We start from the raw sequence: 2,500 nt of genomic DNA, 5'->3' as shown, positions 1-2,500 counted from the left end.
TGGTAGCATAAAAAAGCTCCAGGGCGCAGAGGCCGACGTGCGTAAAAGCATATCCGAGCAACAGGCACCTTCCCCGGGCTGCCACTAGTGCAGTGGTGGCCGCCTATAATAGCCCTGGTAGCATAAAAAAGCTCCAGGGCGCAGAGGCCGACGTGCGTAAAAGCATATCCGAGCAACAGGCACCTTCCCCGGGCTGCCACTAGTGCAGTGGTGGCCGCCTATAATAGCCCTGGTAGCATAAAAAAGCTCCAGGGCGCAGAGGCCGACGTGCGTAAAAGCATATCCGAGCAACAGGCACCTTCCCCGGGCTGCCACTAGTGCAGTGGTGGCCGCCTATAATAGCCCTGGTAGCATAAAAAAGCTCCAGGGCGCAGAGGCCGACGTGCGTAAAAGCATATCCGAGCAACAGGCACCTTCCCCGGGCTGCCACTAGTGCAGTGGTGGCCGCCTATAATAGCCCTGGTAGCATAAAAAAGCTCCAGGGCGCAGAGGCCGACGTGCGTAAAAGCATATCCGAGCAACAGGCACCTTCCCCGGGCTGCCACTAGTGCAGTGGTGGCCGCCTATAATAGCCCTGGTGGCATAAAAAAGCTCCAGGGCGCAGAGGCCGACGTGCGTAAAAGCATATCCGAGCAACAGGCACCTTCCCCGGGCTGCCACTAGTGCAGTGGTGGCCGCCTATAATAGCCCTGGTAGCCCTCAGCCCTGGTAGCCCAAAGCCCTGGTAGCCCACAGCCCTGGTAGCAAAAAGCCCTGGTAGCCCAAAGCCCTGGTAGCCCAAAGCCCTGGTAGCCCAAAGCCCTGGTAGCCTAAATTAATTTTTCCCATTCATTTCAATGGGTTAGGCTACCAGGGGGAGCAGTACCACTTTTGGCCATTAGGGGCGCTGTAGTAGGTAAAAGTTGATCCCCCCAGTCAGGGGATGAGTTTGCCTACTCGCTAGGTTACCCCTGGTTTCACAAAATACAAGGGGCACATTTTCAGAAACCACTTTTTCAGAACTTGCCACCTCCAGAGCTGATCAGGGGAGCCTCGCCAAACATTAATCCAAGATTGGTGAGGGCTCGTCGGACACCCCACGGGCGATGAGTCGGTGTCTGCCTGGAGCTCATGTCACTCTCAAATATTTTCTAAGTCAACCTCCATGCGCACAATGCAATGAGCCTGCCCGACATAGGGGCACTGTGAGCGGACTCACCGGGGGGGGAGAGGGCCCCCCCGCCTGGAGCTCCACGTGTTGGATTATTTTCTATGTCAACCTCCATGCGCTCAACAGAGCGAGCCTGCCCGACCTGGGGGGTGTTCAATCGGACTCCGCGGGCCGGGCGAGGGCCCCCCCGCCTGGAGCTCCACGTGTTGGATTATTTTCTATGTCAACCTCCATGCGCTCAACAGAGCGAGCCTGCCCGACCTGGGGGGTGTTCAATCGGACTCCGCGGGCCGGGCGAGGGCCCCCCCGCCTGGAGCTCCACGTGTTGGATTATTTTCTATGTCAACCTCCATGCGCTCAACAGAGCGAGCCTGCCCGACCTGGGGGGTGTTCAATCGGACTCCGCGGGCCGGGCGAGGGCCCCCCCGCCTGGAGCTCCACGTGTTGGATTATTTTCTATGTCAACCTCCATGCGCTCAACAGAGCGAGCCTGCCCGACCTGGGGGGTGTTCAATCGGACTCCGCGGGCCGGGCGAGGGCCCCCCCGCCTGGAGCTCCACGTGTTGGATTATTTTCTATGTCAACCTCCATGCGCTCAACAGAGCGAGCCTGCCCGACCTGGGGGGTGTTCAATCGGACTCCGCGGGCCGGGCGAGGGCCCCCCCGCCTGGAGCTCCACGTGTTGGATTATTTTCTATGTCAACCTCCATGCGCTCAACAGAGCGAGCCTGCCCGACCTGGGGGGTGTTCAATCGGACTCCGCGGGCCGGGCGAGGGCCCCCCCGCCTGGAGCTCCGCGTGTTGGATTATTTTCTATGTCAACCTCCATGCGCTCAACAGAGCGAGCCTGCCCGACCTGGGGGGTGTTCAATCGGACTCCGCGGGCCGGGCGAGGGCCCCCCCCGCCTGGAGCACCGCGTGTTGCAATATTTTCTATCTCAACCTCCGTGCGCTCAACAGAGCGAGCCCGCCCGACCTGGGGGGTGTTCAATCGGACTCCGCGGGCCGGGCGAGGGCCCCCCCGCCTGGAGCTCCGCGTGTTGGATTATTTTCTATGTCAACCTCCATGCGCTCAACAGAGCGAGCCTGCCCGACCTGGGGGGTGTTCAATCGGACTCCGCGGGCCGGGCGAGGGCCCCCCCCGCCTGGAGCACCGCGTGTTGCAATATTTTCTATCTCAACCTCCGTGCGCTCAACAGAGCGAGCCCGCCCGACCTGGGGGGTGTTCAATCGGACTCCGCGGGCCGGGCGAGGGCCCCCCCCGCCTGGAGCTCCGCGTGTTGCAATATTTTCTATCTCAACCTCCGTGCGCTCAACAGAGCGAGCCCGCCCGACCTGGGGGGTGTTCAA

This window comes from Filicampus tigris, unplaced genomic scaffold (assembly GCF_054856515.1).
Source record: "Filicampus tigris isolate MCC_2025a unplaced genomic scaffold, RoL_Ftig_1.0 HiC_scaffold_31, whole genome shotgun sequence".
Lineage (NCBI taxonomy): Eukaryota > Metazoa > Chordata > Actinopteri > Syngnathiformes > Syngnathidae > Filicampus > Filicampus tigris.
Note: the sequence above shows the minus strand (reverse complement) of the source record.